The 22,865-nt window shown below is 47.5% G+C and overlaps 7 non-coding genes and 2 pseudogenes across 7 annotated transcripts; all 9 read left to right on the forward strand.

The window, feature by feature from the left end:
• Window positions 1-1,206: 1,206 nt before the first annotated feature.
• LOC130307603 (U2 spliceosomal RNA) lies at window positions 1,207-1,397 on the forward strand. Its single transcript, XR_008856772.1, has one exon. It is a non-coding gene; the product is annotated as a U2 spliceosomal RNA (small nuclear RNA).
• Window positions 1,398-3,484: 2,087 nt separating this feature from the next.
• LOC130307604 (U2 spliceosomal RNA) lies at window positions 3,485-3,675 on the forward strand. The gene has a single exon (XR_008856773.1). It is a non-coding gene; the product is annotated as a U2 spliceosomal RNA (small nuclear RNA).
• A 2,086-nt stretch (window positions 3,676-5,761) lies between these two features.
• Window positions 5,762-5,952, forward strand: LOC130307605 (U2 spliceosomal RNA). The gene has a single exon (XR_008856774.1). It is a non-coding gene; the product is annotated as a U2 spliceosomal RNA (small nuclear RNA).
• Window positions 5,953-8,046: 2,094 nt separating this feature from the next.
• Window positions 8,047-8,237, forward strand: LOC130307606 (U2 spliceosomal RNA). Its single transcript, XR_008856775.1, has one exon. It is a non-coding gene; the product is annotated as a U2 spliceosomal RNA (small nuclear RNA).
• A 2,093-nt stretch (window positions 8,238-10,330) lies between these two features.
• LOC130307626 (U2 spliceosomal RNA) lies at window positions 10,331-10,461 on the forward strand (annotated as a pseudogene).
• A 3,299-nt stretch (window positions 10,462-13,760) lies between these two features.
• LOC130307623 (U2 spliceosomal RNA) lies at window positions 13,761-13,933 on the forward strand (annotated as a pseudogene).
• A 2,075-nt stretch (window positions 13,934-16,008) lies between these two features.
• LOC130307617 (U2 spliceosomal RNA) lies at window positions 16,009-16,198 on the forward strand. The gene has a single exon (XR_008856786.1). It is a non-coding gene; the product is annotated as a U2 spliceosomal RNA (small nuclear RNA).
• A 2,103-nt stretch (window positions 16,199-18,301) lies between these two features.
• Window positions 18,302-18,492, forward strand: LOC130307607 (U2 spliceosomal RNA). Its single transcript, XR_008856776.1, has one exon. It is a non-coding gene; the product is annotated as a U2 spliceosomal RNA (small nuclear RNA).
• A 2,090-nt stretch (window positions 18,493-20,582) lies between these two features.
• LOC130307608 (U2 spliceosomal RNA) lies at window positions 20,583-20,773 on the forward strand. The gene has a single exon (XR_008856777.1). It is a non-coding gene; the product is annotated as a U2 spliceosomal RNA (small nuclear RNA).
• The last annotated feature ends 2,092 nt before the right edge of the window (window positions 20,774-22,865 follow it).

Below are 22,865 nucleotides of genomic sequence, written 5' to 3' on the forward strand. Positions count from 1 at the left end.
ATGTCACACATATTTGGCCTGCAACTTTCTGTGCGACAAATTCAGACAGGAAAAATCAGTATAAATCCTTAGAAAATTATCCCCCAGTGTCTCCATCTGCTGGCGGTATTGAATAAGCATTGCTGCACTGATGGGGTATGCATTAGACGAAAAAAAAGAAGAAAAAGAAGAATAATACGCCCAGAAAAGAGGCGAAAAGGAGAAAAACGTAAAAAAACGTGAAAAAAAAGTAAGAGGAAGAGAAGGGAAAAAAAGGTGGAAATGGGTTTAAAAGTGATTTCGGCGGAGAAATATATATATATATATATATATATATATATATATATATATATATGCGCACACACACACATAGATATAAACGTATTCTCCGTTGAGATATTGCAGCCGCTGCTGTGTCCAGGCCCAGGAGCCTTAGCACTGTGCTGTGATGTCACTCAATACCACTGACATCACTAGGTGTAAACAACATCTCTCCTTTGCTGTGTATGTGACTATGGAGCTGTTTGGTGATGTCGTCTATTACGGCCTTCATAGAAGCAACAGGAGATTGTTGCATCCATCTTGAACCCTCAGAACTACAGTGCTATGATGTCACTCACTTCCACAGGCCTTGCAGAGTGTAAACAACAACAACCCAGCTTTGTTGTGTATGTAACCAAAGGGATTTGTGATGTCACCTAGAACCTTCACAGCAGCGACAGCTTTATGAGGAGCATCAGCACTGCTCTGCCTGAGCAGAACCATCACCGCCATAGGTTGTCAAATAACCCGGATTTAACCCACACAGGTAAGTCCAATGGGGTGCAGGCATGTCCTCTATGCTTACAGCTTCCCGTGGGTGTTGGTTTGATACCGTTTGGGGACAGCCAAGGAGGCATCTGCAGGCAACAAAGGTAGGTGTGTGCTTGTGTGTGTGTTTCCTATGCAGATCCTAAGCCCAGTGTCACATGCAAGTAGGAGGAGTAAGAAGGGTTCCTGGCAAATCCGGGTTATGGATTGCATTTAAAAAGGCCCCGTGGGAGTGCAATGGGCCCCTGTCTTGCTGCTTAGCAATAATGGTATGGGTTTAGGTTCTGCTGTGTGTACTGGTGGTTGACTGCCCCCCAGCCCAGAGTGTGCATGGAAAATTGTCTGGCAGCCTCCCTGACAGCAAGCAGTGATAGTGCCCATGAAGGGGACCTTGTTGGGCCCGCCCCTTTCACGGTTATCGCTTCTCGGCCTTTTGGCTAAGATCAAGTGTAGTATCTGTTCTTATCAGTTTAATATCTGATACGTCCCCTATCTGGGGACCATATATTAAATGGATTTTTGAGAACGGGGGCCGATTTCGAAGCTTGCTTCCGTCGCCCTATGCATTGACCCGATATGGCAGTATCTTCGGGTACAGTGCACCACCCCCTTACAGGGTTAAAAAGAAAGATTCCTACTTTCATTGCTACCTGCTTGCTGGCTAGCCAGCTAGCCAGCCCTGTGGGCCTTGCTGCTGCTGCAGCCAAAAAACAAAAGGTGGTGCTGCTGCTGCTTCTGCTGCTTCTGCTTCTGCTTGTGTCTGGCCCCTGTTGGAGCGTCCAGGCACAGGACTTCTGCTGCTGCTGACTAAATGGCCTCCTTAATTGGATCATTTGAGTAGCCAGCACACCTGTGCAGGTAGGGCATGACATGATAGGCAGCTGCCTTGATAGCGGGTGGGTGCTGAATGTTCCTAATTGACAAAATAAGATTAATGCTTATGAAGAAATATAAAATCTCATCCCTTCCCCAATATCGCGCCACACCCCTACCCCTTAATTCCCTGGTTGAACGTGATGGACATATGTCTTTTTTCGACCGTACTAACTATGTAACTATGTAACATAACATGGGGGGGGGGGGTCTCCTGGCTGTTCACACAGGTGTGTCATTGCTGTACATTGACCATGCATTGCTTCTGTGGTATTGCAAAGGCAAAGACAAATGCTTCCAGCCATCCATTGCACTAATGGATTGGTCATCAGCTGGCTGTCTATGTCCCGCATCAATATAGACCAAAGTACAGAGGGTTAGGCTATGCTATTGTGCACCTACCTGATGCATCAGAAGGTGCGAGGCCCTTGCTAAATTCTGTGCACAGACTTTGAGATCTATGCTTTAGACTGTATCTAAACCTGCTCCAACATGGACTGACATTCTGGCCTACTTTCAGCCGATGCGACTTGTCTGTCGCTGAACAGTCGCTTTTTATGTATTCAGCACCTATGTATAATGTTGTAAAAATGCTCTAGAAGCTAAAGTCGCAGAAATGTCACACATATTTGGCCTGCAACTTTCTGTGCGACAAATTCAGACAGGAAAAATCAGTATAAATCCTTAGAAAATTATCCCCCAGTGTCTCCATCTGCTGGCGGTATTGAATAAGCATTGCTGCACTGATGGGGTATGCATTAGACGAAAAAAAAGAAGAAAAAGAAGAATAATACGCCCAGAAAAGAGGCGAAAAGGAGAAAAACGTAAAAAAACGTGAAAAAAAAGTAAGAGGAAGAGAAGGGAAAAAAAGGTGGAAATGGGTTTAAAAGTGATTTCGGCGGAGAAATATATATATATATATATATATATATATATATATATATATATATGCGCACACACACACATAGATATAAACGTATTCTCCGTTGAGATATTGCAGCCGCTGCTGTGTCCAGGCCCAGGAGCCTTAGCACTGTGCTGTGATGTCACTCAATACCACTGACATCACTAGGTGTAAACAACATCTCTCCTTTGCTGTGTATGTGACTATGGAGCTGTTTGGTGATGTCGTCTATTACGGCCTTCATAGAAGCAACAGGAGATTGTTGCATCCATCTTGAACCCTCAGAACTACAGTGCTATGATGTCACTCACTTCCACAGGCCTTGCAGAGTGTAAACAACAACAACCCAGCTTTGTTGTGTATGTAACCAAAGGGATTTGTGATGTCACCTAGAACCTTCACAGCAGCGACAGCTTTATGAGGAGCATCAGCACTGCTCTGCCTGAGCAGAACCATCACCGCCATAGGTTGTCAAATAACCCGGATTTAACCCACACAGGTAAGTCCAATGGGGTGCAGGCATGTCCTCTATGCTTACAGCTTCCCGTGGGTGTTGGTTTGATACCGTTTGGGGACAGCCAAGGAGGCATCTGCAGGCAACAAAGGTAGGTGTGTGCTTGTGTGTGTGTTTCCTATGCAGATCCTAAGCCCAGTGTCACATGCAAGTAGGAGGAGTAAGAAGGGTTCCTGGCAAATCCGGGTTATGGATTGCATTTAAAAAGGCCCCGTGGGAGTGCAATGGGCCCCTGTCTTGCTGCTTAGCAATAATGGTATGGGTTTAGGTTCTGCTGTGTGTACTGGTGGTTGACTGCCCCCCAGCCCAGAGTGTGCATGGAAAATTGTCTGGCAGCCTCCCTGACAGCAAGCAGTGATAGTGCCCATGAAGGGGACCTTGTTGGGCCCGCCCCTTTCACGGTTATCGCTTCTCGGCCTTTTGGCTAAGATCAAGTGTAGTATCTGTTCTTATCAGTTTAATATCTGATACGTCCCCTATCTGGGGACCATATATTAAATGGATTTTTGAGAACGGGGGCCGATTTCGAAGCTTGCTTCCGTCGCCCTATGCATTGACCCGATATGGCAGTATCTTCGGGTACAGTGCACCACCCCCTTACAGGGTTAAAAAGAAAGATTCCTACTTTCATTGCTACCTGCTTGCTGGCTAGCCAGCTAGCCAGCCCTGTGGGCCTTGCTGCTGCTGCAGCCAAAAAACAAAAGGTGGTGCTGCTGCTGCTTCTGCTGCTTCTGCTTCTGCTTGTGTCTGGCCCCTGTTGGAGCGTCCAGGCACAGGACTTCTGCTGCTGCTGACTAAATGGCCTCCTTAATTGGATCATTTGAGTAGCCAGCACACCTGTGCAGGTAGGGCATGACATGATAGGCAGCTGCCTTGATAGCGGGTGGGTGCTGAATGTTCCTAATTGACAAAATAAGATTAATGCTTATGAAGAAATATAAAATCTCATCCCTTCCCCAATATCGCGCCACACCCCTACCCCTTAATTCCCTGGTTGAACGTGATGGACATATGTCTTTTTTCGACCGTACTAACTATGTAACTATGTAACATAACATGGGGGGGGGGGGTCTCCTGGCTGTTCACACAGGTGTGTCATTGCTGTACATTGACCATGCATTGCTTCTGTGGTATTGCAAAGGCAAAGACAAATGCTTCCAGCCATCCATTGCACTAATGGATTGGTCATCAGCTGGCTGTCTATGTCCCGCATCAATATAGACCAAAGTACAGAGGGTTAGGCTATGCTATTGTGCACCTACCTGATGCATCAGAAGGTGCGAGGCCCTTGCTAAATTCTGTGCACAGACTTTGAGATCTATGCTTTAGACTGTATCTAAACCTGCTCCAACATGGACTGACATTCTGGCCTACTTTCAGCCGATGCGACTTGTCTGTCGCTGAACAGTCGCTTTTTATGTATTCAGCACCTATGTATAATGTTGTAAAAATGCTCTAGAAGCTAAAGTCGCAGAAATGTCACACATATTTGGCCTGCAACTTTCTGTGCGACAAATTCAGACAGGAAAAATCAGTATAAATCCTTAGAAAATTATCCCCCAGTGTCTCCATCTGCTGGCGGTATTGAATAAGCATTGCTGCACTGATGGGGTATGCATTAGACGAAAAAAAAGAAGAAAAAGAAGAATAATACGCCCAGAAAAGAGGCGAAAAGGAGAAAAACGTAAAAAAAACGTGAAAAAAAAGTAAGAGGAAGAGAAGGGAAAAAAAGGTGGAAATGGGTTTAAAAGTGATTTCGGCGGAGAAATATATATATATATATATATATATATATATATATATATATATGCGCACACACACACATAGATATAAACGTATTCTCCGTTGAGATATTGCAGCCGCTGCTGTGTCCAGGCCCAGGAGCCTTAGCACTGTGCTGTGATGTCACTCAATACCACTGACATCACTAGGTGTAAACAACATCTCTCCTTTGCTGTGTATGTGACTATGGAGCTGTTTGGTGATGTCGTCTATTACGGCCTTCATAGAAGCAACAGGAGATTGTTGCATCCATCTTGAACCCTCAGAACTACAGTGCTATGATGTCACTCACTTCCACAGGCCTTGCAGAGTGTAAACAACAACAACCCAGCTTTGTTGTGTATGTAACCAAAGGGATTTGTGATGTCACCTAGAACCTTCACAGCAGCGACAGCTTTATGAGGAGCATCAGCACTGCTCTGCCTGAGCAGAACCATCACCGCCATAGGTTGTCAAATAACCCGGATTTAACCCACACAGGTAAGTCCAATGGGGTGCAGGCATGTCCTCTATGCTTACAGCTTCCCGTGGGTGTTGGTTTGATACCGTTTGGGGACAGCCAAGGAGGCATCTGCAGGCAACAAAGGTAGGTGTGTGCTTGTGTGTGTGTTTCCTATGCAGATCCTAAGCCCAGTGTCACATGCAAGTAGGAGGAGTAAGAAGGGTTCCTGGCAAATCCGGGTTATGGATTGCATTTAAAAAGGCCCCGTGGGAGTGCAATGGGCCCCTGTCTTGCTGCTTAGCAATAATGGTATGGGTTTAGGTTCTGCTGTGTGTACTGGTGGTTGACTGCCCCCCAGCCCAGAGTGTGCATGGAAAATTGTCTGGCAGCCTCCCTGACAGCAAGCAGTGATAGTGCCCATGAAGGGGACCTTGTTGGGCCCGCCCCTTTCACGGTTATCGCTTCTCGGCCTTTTGGCTAAGATCAAGTGTAGTATCTGTTCTTATCAGTTTAATATCTGATACGTCCCCTATCTGGGGACCATATATTAAATGGATTTTTGAGAACGGGGGCCGATTTCGAAGCTTGCTTCCGTCGCCCTATGCATTGACCCGATATGGCAGTATCTTCGGGTACAGTGCACCACCCCCTTACAGGGTTAAAAAGAAAGATTCCTACTTTCATTGCTACCTGCTTGCTGGCTAGCCAGCTAGCCAGCCCTGTGGGCCTTGCTGCTGCTGCAGCCAAAAAACAAAAGGTGGTGCTGCTGCTGCTTCTGCTGCTTCTGCTTCTGCTTGTGTCTGGCCCCTGTTGGAGCGTCCAGGCACAGGACTTCTGCTGCTGCTGACTAAATGGCCTCCTTAATTGGATCATTTGAGTAGCCAGCACACCTGTGCAGGTAGGGCATGACATGATAGGCAGCTGCCTTGATAGCGGGTGGGTGCTGAATGTTCCTAATTGACAAAATAAGATTAATGCTTATGAAGAAATATAAAATCTCATCCCTTCCCCAATATCGCGCCACACCCCTACCCCTTAATTCCCTGGTTGAACGTGATGGACATATGTCTTTTTTCGACCGTACTAACTATGTAACTATGTAACATAACATGGGGGGGGGGGGGGGGGGGTCTCCTGGCTGTTCACACAGGTGTGTCATTGCTGTACATTGACCATGCATTGCTTCTGTGGTATTGCAAAGGCAAAGACAAATGCTTCCAGCCATCCATTGCACTAATGGATTGGTCATCAGCTGGCTGTCTATGTCCCGCATCAATATAGACCAAAGTACAGAGGGTTAGGCTATGCTATTGTGCACCTACCTGATGCATCAGAAGGTGCGAGGCCCTTGCTAAATTCTGTGCACAGACTTTGAGATCTATGCTTTAGACTGTATCTAAACCTGCTCCAACATGGACTGACATTCTGGCCTACTTTCAGCCGATGCGACTTGTCTGTCGCTGAACAGTCGCTTTTTATGTATTCAGCACCTATGTATAATGTTGTAAAAATGCTCTAGAAGCTAAAGTCGCAGAAATGTCACACATATTTGGCCTGCAACTTTCTGTGCGACAAATTCAGACAGGAAAAATCAGTATAAATCCTTAGAAAATTATCCCCCAGTGTCTCCATCTGCTGGCGGTATTGAATAAGCATTGCTGCACTGATGGGGTATGCATTAGACGAAAAAAAAGAAGAAAAAGAAGAATAATACGCCCAGAAAAGAGGCGAAAAGGAGAAAAACGTAAAAAAACGTGAAAAAAAAGTAAGAGGAAGAGAAGGGAAAAAAAGGTGGAAATGGGTTTAAAAGTGATTTCGGCGGAGAAATATATATATATATATATATATATATATATATATATATATATATGCGCACACACACACATAGATATAAACGTATTCTCCGTTGAGATATTGCAGCCGCTGCTGTGTCCAGGCCCAGGAGCCTTAGCACTGTGCTGTGATGTCACTCAATACCACTGACATCACTAGGTGTAAACAACATCTCTCCTTTGCTGTGTATGTGACTATGGAGCTGTTTGGTGATGTCGTCTATTACGGCCTTCATAGAAGCAACAGGAGATTGTTGCATCCATCTTGAACCCTCAGAACTACAGTGCTATGATGTCACTCACTTCCACAGGCCTTGCAGAGTGTAAACAACAACAACCCAGCTTTGTTGTGTATGTAACCAAAGGGATTTGTGATGTCACCTAGAACCTTCACAGCAGCGACAGCTTTATGAGGAGCATCAGCACTGCTCTGCCTGAGCAGAACCATCACCGCCATAGGTTGTCAAATAACCCGGATTTAACCCACACAGGTAAGTCCAATGGGGTGCAGGCATGTCCTCTATGCTTACAGCTTCCCGTGGGTATTGGTTTGATACCGTTTGGGGACAGCCAAGGAGGCATCTGCAGGCAACAAAGGTAGGTGTGTGCTTGTGTGTGTGTTTCCTATGCAGATCCTAAGCCCAGTGTCACATGCAAGTAGGAGGAGTAAGAAGGGTTCCTGGCAAATCCGGGTTATGGATTGCATTTAAAAAGGCCCCGTGGGAGTGCAATGGGCCCCTGTCTTGCTGCTTAGCAATAATGGTATGGGTTTAGGTTCTGCTGTGTGTACTGGTGGTTGACTGCCCCCCAGCCCAGAGTGTGCATGGAAAATTGTCTGGCAGCCTCCCTGACAGCAAGCAGTGATAGTGCCCATGAAGGGGACCTTGTTGGGCCCGCCCCTTTCACGGTTATCGCTTCTCGGCCTTTTGGCTAAGATCAAGTGTAGTATCTGTTCTTATCAGTTTAATATCTGATACGTCCCCTATCTGGGGACCATATATTAAATGGATTTTTGAGAACGGGGGCCGATTTCGAAGCTTGCTTCCGTCGCCCTATGCATTGACCCGATATGGCAGTATCTTCGGGTACAGTGCACCACCCCCTTACAGGGTTAAAAAGAAAGATTCCTACTTTCATTGCTACCTGCTTGCTGGCTAGCCAGCTAGCCAGCCCTGTGGGCCTTGCTGCTGCTGCAGCCAAAAAACAAAAGGTGGTGCTGCTGCTGCTTCTGCTTCTGCTTGTGTCTGGCCCCTGTTGGAGCGTCCAGGCACAGGACTTCTGCTGCTGCTGACTAAATGGCCTCCTTAATTGGATCATTTGAGTAGCCAGCACACCTGTGCAGGTAGGGCATGACATGATAGGCAGCTGCCTTGATAGCGGGTGGGTGCTGAATGTTCCTAATTGACAAAATAAGATTAATGCTTATGAAGAAATATAAAATCTCATCCCTTCCCCAATATCGCGCCACACCCCTACCCCTTAATTCCCTGGTTGAACGTGATGGACATATGTCTTTTTTCGACCGTACTAACTATGTAACTATGTAACATAACATGGGGGGGGGGGGGGGGGGGGGGGTCTCCTGGCTGTTCACACAGGTGTGTCATTGCTGTACATTGACCATGCATTGCTTCTGTGGTATTGCAAAGGCAAAGACAAATGCTTCCAGCCATCCATTGCACTAATGGATTGGTCATCAGCTGGCTGTCTATGTCCCGCATCAATATAGACCAAAGTACAGAGGGTTAGGCTATGCTATTGTGCACCTACCTGATGCATCAGAAGGTGCGAGGCCCTTGCTAAATTCTGTGCACAGACTTTGAGATCTATGCTTTAGACTGTATCTAAACCTGCTCCAACATGGACTGACATTCTGGCCTACTTTCAGCCGATGCGACTTGTCTGTCGCTGAACAGTCGCTTTTTATGTATTCAGCACCTATGTATAATGTTGTAAAAATGCTCTAGAAGCTAAAGTCGCAGAAATGTCACACATATTTGGCCTGCAACTTTCTGTGCGACAAATTCAGACAGGAAAAATCAGTATAAATCCTTAGAAAATTATCCCCCAGTGTCTCCATCTGCTGGCGGTATTGAATAAGCATTGCTGCACTGATGGGGTATGCATTAGACGAAAAAAAAGAAGAAAAAGAAGAATAATACGCCCAGAAAAGAGGCGAAAAGGAGAAAAACGTAAAAAAACGTGAAAAAAAAGTAAGAGGAAGAGAAGGGAAAAAAAGGTGGAAATGGGTTTAAAAGTGATTTCGGCGGAGAAATATATATATATATATATATATATATATATATATATATATATATATATGCGCACACACACACATAGATATAAACGTATTCTCCGTTGAGATATTGCAGCCGCTGCTGTGTCCAGGCCCAGGAGCCTTAGCACTGTGCTGTGATGTCACTCAATACCACTGACATCACTAGGTGTAAACAACATCTCTCCTTTGCTGTGTATGTGACTATGGAGCTGTTTGGTGATGTCGTCTATTACGGCCTTCATAGAAGCAACAGGAGATTGTTGCATCCATCTTGAACCCTCAGAACTACAGTGCTATGATGTCACTCACTTCCACAGGCCTTGCAGAGTGTAAACAACAACAACCCAGCTTTGTTGTGTATGTAACCATAGGGATTTGTGATGTCACCTAGAACCTTCACAGCAGCGACAGCTTTATGAGGAGCATCAGCACTGCTCTGCCTGAGCAGAACCATCACCGCCATAGGTTGTCAAATAACCCGGATTTAACCCACACAGGTAAGTCCAATGGGGTGCAGGCATGTCCTCTATGCTTACAGCTTCCCGTGGGTGTTGGTTTGATACCGTTTGGGGACAGCCAAGGAGGCATCTGCAGGCAACAAAGGTAGGTGTGTGCTTGTGTGTGTGTTTCCTATGCAGATCCTAAGCCCAGTGTCACATGCAAGTAGGAGGAGTAAGAAGGGTTCCTGGCAAATCCGGGTTATGGATTGCATTTAAAAAGGCCCCGTGGGAGTGCAATGGGCCCCTGTCTTGCTGCTTAGCAATAATGGTATGGGTTTAGGTTCTGCTGTGTGTACTGGTGGTTGACTGCCCCCCAGCCCAGAGTGTGCATGGAAAATTGTCTGGCAGCCTCCCTGACAGCAAGCAGTGATAGTGCCCATGAAGGGGACCTTGTTGGGCCCGCCCCTTTCACGGTTATCGCTTCTCGGCCTTTTGGCTAAGATCAAGTGTAGTATCTGTTCTTATCAGACGGTTCCTGGGCGGGTGAGCCCGTGCGGCTCATCAACGTGTATGCCTCCCCTGAGAGGGATGTCCGACTGGAGGTTCTCCAGGCCCTGCGGGCTGAACTCGCCACCACTAGAGCAGTAGTGTTGGGTGGTGACTTCAACTGCCCCATTGAGGTGGAGGGGCGCAGTTCTGGCACATCCGCCAGCCTGGACGTGACGTCTAAACTGCTGATTGAGATGGTGACGGAGGCATCCTTGCAGGACGTTGTCGGGTCCATCGGGAACGGCTCCGTAAACTATACGTGGAGCCGCCCCGATGGCTCGCTCCGTTCTCGGATAGACTTCATCTTCACTTCGAGAGCAGTCAGAAAGGTGTCGTACTCTATGGTCCCCTGCTTCTTCTCTGACCACAGGGCCATTCGATTCCGGGGGACTCTGGGCCATGGATTCCCACCTGGCCCGGGCTCCTGGAAGTTGAATTGTGCCCTGTTGGAGCAGAGGGAGGTCATGGAGGAACTTAGGGATGCTTACCTTGTATGGCGAAATGACAAATGTCTGTTCAAGTGCATCAGCGATTGGTGGGAATATGTTAAAGTCGAATTCCGTTGTTTCTTTCAGGCAAAAGGCAGACAACAGGCGTGTGCGAAGAAGTGGGACTTGAGGAAACTGCAGCGCGAGCTGCGGTCCCTGCAGGACCTGCTCCAGTGTGGCTGGGACGTCAGGGAGGAGCTGGAAGAGACCAAAAAGAGCTTGAAAAGGCACTTTGAGGAGGAATCCAAGCGAATCGTCTTTCGTTCCAAGGTGGAGAACCTGGAGAAGGGTGAGAAATGTAACTCTTTCTTTTTCAGGAAGCTCCATGCCGGCCACACGCCCCTGACTGAGCTACGAGATGAGACCGGACACATGAGGAGCGGCAAGGAGGAAGTGGTGGGGGTCGTCCACGACTTCTACGGCAACCTCTACGCCCCCAAGTCATCCGACCCCGAAGCCGCCGAGAGGTTCCTGTCAGGTGTCACTAACGTTGTTGATCCCGCAGGTGCGGCGGCTATGGACGATCCCTTGACGGTGGGGGAGCTGCTCTCTGCCGCTAAATCCTTTAAGCCCGGCAGGACCCCGGGCAGTGACGGTCTCCCAGCCGAGCTCTACGTAGCGCTGGGTGACCTGATCTGTCCGGACCTGTTGGAGGTGTACGAGGAGATGGTGGTGGGGGGCAGAATGCCTCCGTCGTTGAGGGAAGGGATGATCACGATCTTGTATAAGCGGAAGGGGGAGAGATGTGACCTGAAAAACTGGCGTCCCATCTCTCTCCTGAACGTGGACTACAAGATCCTCGCCAAGGTGCTGGCCAACAGGCTGAAACCTGTCATGGGGCAGATCGTCCATCCGGACCAGACCTGCAGCATTCCTGGCCGCAGGATTGCCGACAGCCTTGCCCTTGTGAGAGACACGGTCCATTACATCCAGGACCGCGGGGGCCGCGCCGCCCTGGTCAGCTTAGATCAGGAGAAGGCGTTCGACCGTGTCTCCCACGCATTCATGGACAGGGTTTTGCGCAGGCTGGGTCTGGGGAAGATGTTTTGCTCTTTTGTTAACGTTATGTATTTTGACATTTACAGCACGGTGTTGGTGAACGGCTGGAAGACTGACCCCTTTCCTATTCTTTCAGGGGTTAGACAAGGCTGCCCTCTTTCACCTCTCCTTTTTGTTTGTGTTATAGAGCTCTTCGCTGAGACTATCCGGCAGAATGGAGAGATCAGAGGGATCACCGCACCAGGACCAGATCGCCACGAGGTCAAGTGCTCGCTCTACATGGACGACGTGACCGTCTTCTGCGCTGACCAGCGTTCGGTGACTGCACTCGTCCAGACCTGCGAGGACTTCGGCAGAGCTTCGGGGGCAAAAGTCAACTGCGGGAAGTCGGAGGCCATGCTCTTCGGGGAATGGCACCTGGCTTCTTCCGCCCCCTTCCCCTTTACTATTAAGCCGGACTTCATTCAAATTCTTGGAGTCTGGTTCGGGAAGGAAGGAGCGGCCCTTAAGTCTTGGCAAGACCGACTAGGAAGGATAAACTCGAAGATCGGACTGTGGAGCTCCAGAAAGCTCACGATGGAAGGCAAGGCACTTGTCCTGCGGAGTGAAGTTTTGCCTGTGCTCCAATATACCGCACAGGCCTGGCCTCCCCATACCACCGTTTGCAAGGCCATCACCCGGACAGTGTTTGGCTTCGTCTGGGGCAAAATGGACAGAGTCAAGAGGACCGTGATGTACAAGGAACCCCGCAAGGGTGGGAAGGGAATACCCGACATCCCCGCTCTGCTGAGGGCCTCCTTTGCATGTGTCACGGTGCAGCGGACTCTTGTAGAAAAGACTGGCTCAGCGGGCAGGTCCATGTCTCGCTTGCTTCTCATGCCCCTCTGGAGACAGCTGGGCTGGGACAAGTGGGACAGCTCCATCCCTTACAACTGGAACACTCCCTGGTTCTATGGGGATGTTGTCCGGTTTGTGAGGGAGCACCAGCTGGAAGGACTGAAACCAGACCTATGGAAGCCAAAGACAATCCACAAGCTCATCCGAGCTAAGGACTCGACCGAGCTGGTTCCGGGACTCCCCGCAGCCACTGCAGAGACAGTTTGGAACAATGTGGCCTCAAAGCGGCTTACCAATGGACACAAGGACTTGTCGTGGATGGCCGTCATGGGAGGTCTCTCTCTCAGGTCATTCATGCATGCCCGCAACCTGTGCAAGACCCGGTACTGCCCCCGTTGCCCCTACGTGGAGGAAACATCTTTCCACGTGTTTTGGCAGTGCCCCTTTGCACAGGGTCTGTTGGACGCCCTAGAACAGGAACTCAGAGACTCAGTGCCCAGGAGCTGCCTATCGTACCATTCGGTGCTTTACGGCCTGTTCCCTGGGACCCACGACGTGGAGGCCATCCAGGAGGCCTGGCGCCTTATGAACTGTTTTAAGGACGCAGTGTGGCTTGCCAGGAACCGCCTCGTGATCAACAGGGAAAACATGTCCGTCCGGGACTGCCGCAGGTTCATCAAGAACCTGCTTAGAGACTATTCCATCTTGGACAGCTCGGCCGTTGATGAGGAAGAAGAGGAGTGAAGACCCCTCTCCTTCTCCCATGTCTCCCTGAAGATACAGCCCAACAGTTTGGCCCTGTGATCCGCCCCCTCCCTACCCCCACATAGTCGCCCACACCCCTACCCCGATCACAGATTGTATTATTTGGTTTTTGTTTGATCTCTTGTGCCTTTATATTGCAGGATTGAGCTGAATGTTAGAGTAGCATGGTGTGCGATGTATAGCTTAGGGAACCTTTGCTGTGTATTGTACTATCATGCTTTGTGTGACTGTAATTTATTGTACGACTTGTAATGACTGAACGGAAAATAAAGCTCTTTCAATCAAAAATCTGTTCTTATCAGTTTAATATCTGATACGTCCCCTATCTGGGGACCATATATTAAATGGATTTTTGAGAACGGGGGCCGATTTCGAAGCTTGCTTCCGTCGCCCTATGCATTGACCCGATATGGCAGTATCTTCGGGTACAGTGCACCACCCCCTTACAGGGTTAAAAAGAAAGATTCCTACTTTCATTGCTACCTGCTTGCTGGCTAGCCAGCTAGCCAGCCCTGTGGGCCTTGCTGCTGCTGCAGCCAAAAAACAAAAGGTGGTGCTGCTGCTGCTTCTGCTTGTGTCTGGCCCCTGTTGGAGCGTCCAGGCACAGGACTTCTGCTGCTGCTGACTAAATGGCCTCCTTAATTGGATCATTTGAGTAGCCAGCACACCTGTGCAGGTAGGGCATGACATGATAGGCAGCTGCCTTGATAGCGGGTGGGTGCTGAATGTTCCTAATTGACAAAATAAGATTAATGCTTATGAAGAAATATAAAATCTCATCCCTTCCCCAATATCGCGCCACACCCCTACCCCTTAATTCCCTGGTTGAACGTGATGGACATATGTCTTTTTTCGACCGTACTAACTATGTAACTATGTAACATAACATGGGGGGGGGGGTCTCCTGGCTGTTCACACAGGTGTGTCATTGCTGTACATTGACCATGCATTGCTTCTGTGGTATTGCAAAGGCAAAGACAAATGCTTCCAGCCATCCATTGCACTAATGGATTGGTCATCAGCTGGCTGTCTATGTCCCGCATCAATATAGACCAAAGTACAGAGGGTTAGGCTATGCTATTGTGCACCTACCTGATGCATCAGAAGGTGCGAGGCCCTTGCTAAATTCTGTGCACAGACTTTGAGATCTATGCTTTAGACTGTATCTAAACCTGCTCCAACATGGACTGACATTCTGGCCTACTTTCAGCCGATGCGACTTGTCTGTCGCTGAACAGTCGCTTTTTATGTATTCAGCACCTATGTATAATGTTGTAAAAATGCTCTAGAAGCTAAAGTCGCAGAAATGTCACACATATTTGGCCTGCAACTTTCTGTGCGACAAATTCAGACAGGAAAAATCAGTATAAATCCTTAGAAAATTATCCCCCAGTGTCTCCATCTGCTGGCGGTATTGAATAAGCATTGCTGCACTGATGGGGTATGCATTAGACGAAAAAAAAGAAGAAAAAGAAGAATAATACGCCCAGAAAAGAGGCGAAAAGGAGAAAAACGTAAAAAAACGTGAAAAAAAAGTAAGAGGAAGAGAAGGGAAAAAAAGGTGGAAATGGGTTTAAAAGTGATTTCGGCGGAGAAATATATATATATATATATATATATATATATATATATATATATATATATGCGCACACACACACATAGATATAAACGTATTCTCCGTTGAGATATTGCAGCCGCTGCTGTGTCCAGGCCCAGGAGCCTTAGCACTGTGCTGTGATGTCACTCAATACCACTGACATCACTAGGTGTAAACAACATCTCTCCTTTGCTGTGTATGTGACTATGGAGCTGTTTGGTGATGTCGTCTATTACGGCCTTCATAGAAGCAACAGGAGATTGTTGCATCCATCTTGAACCCTCAGAACTACAGTGCTATGATGTCACTCACTTCCACAGGCCTTGCAGAGTGTAAACAACAACAACCCAGCTTTGTTGTGTATGTAACCAAAGGGATTTGTGATGTCACCTAGAACCTTCACAGCAGCGACAGCTTTATGAGGAGCATCAGCACTGCTCTGCCTGAGCAGAACCATCACCGCCATAGGTTGTCAAATAACCCGGATTTAACCCACACAGGTAAGTCCAATGGGGTGCAGGCATGTCCTCTATGCTTACAGCTTCCCGTGGGTGTTGGTTTGATACCGTTTGGGGACAGCCAAGGAGGCATCTGCAGGCAACAAAGGTAGGTGTGTGCTTGTGTGTGTGTTTCCTATGCAGATCCTAAGCCCAGTGTCACATGCAAGTAGGAGGAGTAAGAAGGGTTCCTGGCAAATCCGGGTTATGGATTGCATTTAAAAAGGCCCCGTGGGAGTGCAATGGGCCCCTGTCTTGCTGCTTAGCAATAATGGTATGGGTTTAGGTTCTGCTGTGTGTACTGGTGGTTGACTGCCCCCCAGCCCAGAGTGTGCATGGAAAATTGTCTGGCAGCCTCCCTGACAGCAAGCAGTGATAGTGCCCATGAAGGGGACCTTGTTGGGCCCGCCCCTTTCACGGTTATCGCTTCTCGGCCTTTTGGCTAAGATCAAGTGTAGTATCTGTTCTTATCAGTTTAATATCTGATACGTCCCCTATCTGGGGACATATATTAAATGGATTTTTGAGAACGGGGGCCGATTTCGAAGCTTGCTTCCGTCGCCCTATGCATTGACCCGATATGGCAGTATCTTCGGGTACAGTGCACCACCCCCTTACAGGGTTAAAAAGAAAGATTCCTACTTTCATTGCTACCTGCTTGCTGGCTAGCCAGCTAGCCAGCCCTGTGGGCCTTGCTGCTGCTGCAGCCAAAAAACAAAAGGTGGTGCTGCTGCTGCTTCTGCTTCTGCTTGTGTCTGGCCCCTGTTGGAGCGTCCAGGCACAGGACTTCTGCTGCTGCTGACTAAATGGCCTCCTTAATTGGATCATTTGAGTAGCCAGCACACCTGTGCAGGTAGGGCATGACATGATAGGCAGCTGCCTTGATAGCGGGTGGGTGCTGAATGTTCCTAATTGACAAAATAAGATTAATGCTTATGAAGAAATATAAAATCTCATCCCTTCCCCAATATCGCGCCACACCCCTACCCCTTAATTCTCTGGTTGAACGTGATGGACATATGTCTTTTTTCGACCGTACTAACTATGTAACTATGTAACATAACATGGGGGGGGGGGGGGGGGGTCTCCTGGCTGTTCACACAGGTGTGTCATTGCTGTACATTGACCATGCATTGCTTCTGTGGTATTGCAAAGGCAAAGACAAATGCTTCCAGCCATCCATTGCACTAATGGATTGGTCATCAGCTGGCTGTCTATGTCCCGCATCAATATAGACCAAAGTACAGAGGGTTAGGCTATGCTATTGTGCACCTACCTGATGCATCAGAAGGTGCGAGGCCCTTGCTAAATTCTGTGCACAGACTTTGAGATCTATGCTTTAGACTGTATCTAAACCTGCTCCAACATGGACTGACATTCTGGCCTACTTTCAGCCGATGCGACTTGTCTGTCGCTGAACAGTCGCTTTTTATGTATTCAGCACCTATGTATAATGTTGTAAAAATGCTCTAGAAGCTAAAGTCGCAGAAATGTCACACATATTTGGCCTGCAACTTTCTGTGCGACAAATTCAGACAGGAAAAATCAGTATAAATCCTTAGAAAATTATCCCCCAGTGTCTCCATCTGCTGGCGGTATTGAATAAGCATTGCTGCACTGATGGGGTATGCATTAGACGAAAAAAAAGAAGAAAAAGAAGAATAATACGCCCAGAAAAGAGGCGAAAAGGAGAAAAACGTAAAAAAACGTGAAAAAAAAGTAAGAGGAAGAGAAGGGAAAAAAAGGTGGAAATGGGTTTAAAAGTGATTTCGGCGGAGATATATATATATATATATATATATATATATATATATATATATATATATATATATATATATATATGCGCACACACACACATAGATATAAACGTATTCTCCGTTGAGATATTGCAGCCGCTGCTGTGTCCAGGCCCAGGAGCCTTAGCACTGTGCTGTGATGTCACTTCAATACCACTGACATCACTAGGTGTAAACAACATCTCTCCTTTGCTGTGTATGTGACTATGGAGCTGTTTGGTGATGTCGTCTATTACGGCCTTCATAGAAGCAACAGGAGATTGTTGCATCCATCTTGAACCCTCAGAACTACAGTGCTATGATGTCACTCACTTCCACAGGCCTTGCAGAGTGTAAACAACAACAACCCAGCTTTGTTGTGTATGTAACCAAAGGGATTTGTGATGTCACCTAGAACCTTCACAGCAGCGACAGCTTTATGAGGAGCATCAGCACTGCTCTGCCTGAGCAGAACCATCACCGCCATAGGTTGTCAAATAACCCGGATTTAACCCACACAGGTAAGTCCAATGGGGTGCAGGCATGTCCTCTATGCTTACAGCTTCCCGTGGGTGTTGGTTTGATACCGTTTGGGGACAGCCAAGGAGGCATCTGCAGGCAACAAAGGTAGGTGTGTGCTTGTGTGTGTGTTTCCTATGCAGATCCTAAGCCCAGTGTCACATGCAAGTAGGAGGAGTAAGAAGGGTTCCTGGCAAATCCGGGTTATGGATTGCATTTAAAAAGGCCCCGTGGGAGTGCAATGGGCCCCTGTCTTGCTGCTTAGCAATAATGGTATGGGTTTAGGTTCTGCTGTGTGTACTGGTGGTTGACTGCCCCCCAGCCCAGAGTGTGCATGGAAAATTGTCTGGCAGCCTCCCTGACAGCAAGCAGTGATAGTGCCCATGAAGGGGACCTTGTTGGGCCCGCCCCTTTCACGGTTATCGCTTCTCGGCCTTTTGGCTAAGATCAAGTGTAGTATCTGTTCTTATCAGTTTAATATCTGATACGTCCCCTATCTGGGGACCATATATTAAATGGATTTTTGAGAACGGGGGCCGATTTCGAAGCTTGCTTCCGTCGCCCTATGCATTGACCCGATATGGCAGTATCTTCGGGTACAGTGCACCACCCCCTTACAGGGTTAAAAAGAAAGATTCCTACTTTCATTGCTACCTGCTTGCTGGCTAGCCAGCTAGCCAGCCCTGTGGGCCTTGCTGCTGCTGCAGCCAAAAAACAAAAGGTGGTGCTGCTGCTGCTTCTGCTGCTCTGCTTCTGCTTGTGTCTGGCCCCTGTTGGAGCGTCCAGGCACAGGACTTCTGCTGCTGCTGACTAAATGGCCTCCTTAATTGGATCATTTGAGTAGCCAGCACACCTGTGCAGGTAGGGCATGACATGATAGGCAGCTGCCTTGATAGCGGGTGGGTGCTGAATGTTCCTAATTGACAAAATAAGATTAATGCTTATGAAGAAATATAAAATCTCATCCCTTCCCCAATATCGCGCCACACCCCTACCCCTTAATTCCCTGGTTGAACGTGATGGACATATGTCTTTTTTCGACCGTACTAACTATGTAACTATGTAACATAACATGGGGGGGGGGGGGGGGTCTCCTGGCTGTTCACACAGGTGTGTCATTGCTGTACATTGACCATGCATTGCTTCTGTGGTATTGCAAAGGCAAAGACAAATGCTTCCAGCCATCCATTGCACTAATGGATTGGTCATCAGCTGGCTGTCTATGTCCCGCATCAATATAGACCAAAGTACAGAGGGTTAGGCTATGCTATTGTGCACCTACCTGATGCATCAGAAGGTGCGAGGCCCTTGCTAAATTCTGTGCACAGACTTTGAGATCTATGCTTTAGACTGTATCTAAACCTGCTCCAACATGGACTGACATTCTGGCCTACTTTCAGCCGATGCGACTTGTCTGTCGCTGAACAGTCGCTTTTTATGTATTCAGCACCTATGTATAATGTTGTAAAAATGCTCTAGAAGCTAAAGTCGCAGAAATGTCACACATATTTGGCCTGCAACTTTCTGTGCGACAAATTCAGACAGGAAAAATCAGTATAAATCCTTAGAAAATTATCCCCCAGTGTCTCCATCTGCTGGCGGTATTGAATAAGCATTGCTGCACTGATGGGGTATGCATTAGACGAAAAAAAAGAAGAAAAAGAAGAATAATACGCCCAGAAAAGAGGCGAAAAGGAGAAAAACGTAAAAAAACGTGAAAAAAAAGTAAGAGGAAGAGAAGGGAAAAAAAGGTGGAAATGGGTTTAAAAGTGATTTCGGCGGAGAAATATATATATATATATATATATATATATATATATATATATATATGCGCACACACACACATAGATATAAACGTATTCTCCGTTGAGATATTGCAGCCGCTGCTGTGTCCAGGCCCAGGAGCCTTAGCACTGTGCTGTGATGTCACTCAATACCACTGACATCACTAGGTGTAAACAACATCTCTCCTTTGCTGTGTATGTGACTATGGAGCTGTTTGGTGATGTCGTCTATTACGGCCTTCATAGAAGCAACAGGAGATTGTTGCATCCATCTTGAACCCTCAGAACTACAGTGCTATGATGTCACTCACTTCCACAGGCCTTGCAGAGTGTAAACAACAACAACCCAGCTTTGTTGTGTATGTAACCAAAGGGATTTGTGATGTCACCTAGAACCTTCACAGCAGCGACAGCTTTATGAGGAGCATCAGCACTGCTCTGCCTGAGCAGAACCATCACCGCCATAGGTTGTCAAATAACCCGGATTTAACCCACACAGGTAAGTCCAATGGGGTGCAGGCATGTCCTCTATGCTTACAGCTTCCCGTGGGTGTTGGTTTGATACCGTTTGGGGACAGCCAAGGAGGCATCTGCAGGCAACAAAGGTAGGTGTGTGCTTGTGTGTGTGTTTCCTATGCAGATCCTAAGCCCAGTGTCACATGCAAGTAGGAGGAGTAAGAAGGGTTCCTGGCAAATCCGGGTTATGGATTGCATTTAAAAAGGCCCCGTGGGAGTGCAATGGGCCCCTGTCTTGCTGCTTAGCAATAATGGTATGGGTTTAGGTTCTGCTGTGTGTACTGGTGGTTGACTGCCCCCCAGCCCAGAGTGTGCATGGAAAATTGTCTGGCAGCCTCCCTGACAGCAAGCAGTGATAGTGCCCATGAAGGGGACCTTGTTGGGCCCGCCCCTTTCACGGTTATCGCTTCTCGGCCTTTTGGCTAAGATCAAGTGTAGTATCTGTTCTTATCAGTTTAATATCTGATACGTCCCCTATCTGGGGACCATATATTAAATGGATTTTTGAGAACGGGGGCCGATTTCGAAGCTTGCTTCCGTCGCCCTATGCATTGACCCGATATGGCAGTATCTTCGGGTACAGTGCACCACCCCCTTACAGGGTTAAAAAGAAAGATTCCTACTTTCATTGCTACCTGCTTGCTGGCTAGCCAGCTAGCCAGCCCTGTGGGCCTTGCTGCTGCTGCAGCCAAAAAACAAAAGGTGGTGCTGCTGCTGCTTCTGCTGCTTCTGCTTCTGCTTGTGTCTGGCCCCTGTTGGAGCGTCCAGGCACAGGACTTCTGCTGCTGCTGACTAAATGGCCTCCTTAATTGGATCATTTGAGTAGCCAGCACACCTGTGCAGGTAGGGCATGACATGATAGGCAGCTGCCTTGATAGCGGGTGGGTGCTGAATGTTCCTAATTGACAAAATAAGATTAATGCTTATGAAGAAATATAAAATCTCATCCCTTCCCCAATATCGCGCCACACCCCTACCCCTTAATTCCCTGGTTGAACGTGATGGACATATGTCTTTTTTCGACCGTACTAACTATGTAACTATGTAACATAACATGGGGGGGGGGGGGGGGGGTCTCCTGGCTGTTCACACAGGTGTGTCATTGCTGTACATTGACCATGCATTGCTTCTGTGGTATTGCAAAGGCAAAGACAAATGCTTCCAGCCATCCATTGCACTAATGGATTGGTCATCAGCTGGCTGTCTATGTCCCGCATCAATATAGACCAAAGTACAGAGGGTTAGGCTATGCTATTGTGCACCTACCTGATGCATCAGAAGGTGCGAGGCCCTTGCTAAATTCTGTGCACAGACTTTGAGATCTATGCTTTAGACTGTATCTAAACCTGCTCCAACATGGACTGACATTCTGGCCTACTTTCAGCCGATGCGACTTGTCTGTCGCTGAACAGTCGCTTTTTATGTATTCAGCACCTATGTATAATGTTGTAAAAATGCTCTAGAAGCTAAAGTCGCAGAAATGTCACACATATTTGGCCTGCAACTTTCTGTGCGACAAATTCAGACAGGAAAAATCAGTATAAATCCTTAGAAAATTATCCCCCAGTGTCTCCATCTGCTGGCGGTATTGAATAAGCATTGCTGCACTGATGGGGTATGCATTAGACGAAAAAAAAGAAGAAAAAGAAGAATAATACGCCCAGAAAAGAGGCGAAAAGGAGAAAAACGTAAAAAAACGTGAAAAAAAAGTAAGAGGAAGAGAAGGGAAAAAAAGGTGGAAATGGGTTTAAAAGTGATTTCGGCGGAGAATATATATATATATATATATATATATATATATATATATATATATGCGCACACACACACATAGATATAAACGTATTCTCCGTTGAGATATTGCAGCCGCTGCTGTGTCCAGGCCCAGGAGCCTTAGCACTGTGCTGTGATGTCACTCAATACCACTGACATCACTAGGTGTAAACAACATCTCTCCTTTGCTGTGTATGTGACTATGGAGCTGTTTGGTGATGTCGTCTATTACGGCCTTCATAGAAGCAACAGGAGATTGTTGCATCCATCTTGAACCCTCAGAACTACAGTGCTATGATGTCACTCACTTCCACAGGCCTTGCAGAGTGTAAACAACAACAACCCAGCTTTGTTGTGTATGTAACCAAAGGGATTTGTGATGTCACCTAGAACCTTCACAGCAGCGACAGCTTTATGAGGAGCATCAGCACTGCTCTGCCTGAGCAGAACCATCACCGCCATAGGTTGTCAAATAACCCGGATTTAACCCACACAGGTAAGTCCAATGGGGTGCAGGCATGTCCTCTATGCTTACAGCTTCCCGTGGGTGTTGGTTTGATACCGTTTGGGGACAGCCAAGGAGGCATCTGCAGGCAACAAAGGTAGGTGTGTGCTTGTGTGTGTGTTTCCTATGCAGATCCTAAGCCCAGTGTCACATGCAAGTAGGAGGAGTAAGAAGGGTTCCTGGCAAATCCGGGTTATGGATTGCATTTAAAAAGGCCCCGTGGGAGTGCAATGGGCCCCTGTCTTGCTGCTTAGCAATAATGGTATGGGTTTAGGTTCTGCTGTGTGTACTGGTGGTTGACTGCCCCCCAGCCCAGAGTGTGCATGGAAAATTGTCTGGCAGCCTCCCTGACAGCAAGCAGTGATAGTGCCCATGAAGGGGACCTTGTTGGGCCCGCCCCTTTCACGGTT

The sequence above is a fragment of the Hyla sarda genome, unplaced genomic scaffold (genome assembly GCF_029499605.1).
Source record: "Hyla sarda isolate aHylSar1 unplaced genomic scaffold, aHylSar1.hap1 scaffold_1437, whole genome shotgun sequence".
Taxonomy (NCBI): domain Eukaryota; kingdom Metazoa; phylum Chordata; class Amphibia; order Anura; family Hylidae; genus Hyla; species Hyla sarda.